Source organism: Seriola lalandi, unplaced genomic scaffold (assembly GCF_002814215.2).
Source record: "Seriola lalandi dorsalis isolate HSWRI2012SDOR001 ecotype SW California unplaced genomic scaffold, Sedor1 jcf7180001999734, whole genome shotgun sequence".
Lineage (NCBI taxonomy): Eukaryota > Metazoa > Chordata > Actinopteri > Carangiformes > Carangidae > Seriola > Seriola lalandi.
In genome coordinates this window covers 1-433 of record NW_019470397.1, presented here as the reverse complement: position 1 = coordinate 433, position 433 = coordinate 1, and the positions used below count along the sequence as shown (strand labels likewise).

Here is a 433-nt window from a genome sequence, read left to right as displayed (position 1 = left end):
AGTTAGTATGCTATTATTACAAATGTGTAATTCATAAGTGAAGAAACAACTACTCCCATACTTGTGATGCCACCTATTAGGGATGGGAGAACTTGAGTCTGCACCACTGCAACGGGGTTGATCTCCCGACCTGGGCATATAATGCAGCCGTCGCACAAAGATCAATGTGCTTGCTCAGGCAGCACATATGAAAAATTGGAATCAATACAGAGAAGATTAGCATGGCCCCTGCGAAAGGATGACACGCAAATTCGTGAAGCTTTTCCACATTTTCATCTGCTGCCGTAGAGCAACTAAAAGTGAGGGTTGCCAGTTACTTGTGTGGACTGACTGGTTTTCCTTGCCAGGCTTTGCAACTGCGAGCAGTACATAGAGCAGGCATGGCCAAATGAGGAACTGGCAAAATGAGGACGGTTGCCTGTTGCTTGTGTGG

The 433-nt window shown here is 46.2% G+C and overlaps 1 non-coding gene across 1 annotated transcript; it reads left to right on the top strand.

The window, feature by feature from the left end:
- The first annotated feature begins 166 nt into the window (after positions 1-166).
- On the top strand, positions 167-273 carry LOC111662019 (U6 spliceosomal RNA). Its single transcript, XR_002761271.1, has one exon. It is a non-coding gene; the product is annotated as a U6 spliceosomal RNA (small nuclear RNA).
- Positions 274-433: the final 160 nt, after the last annotated feature.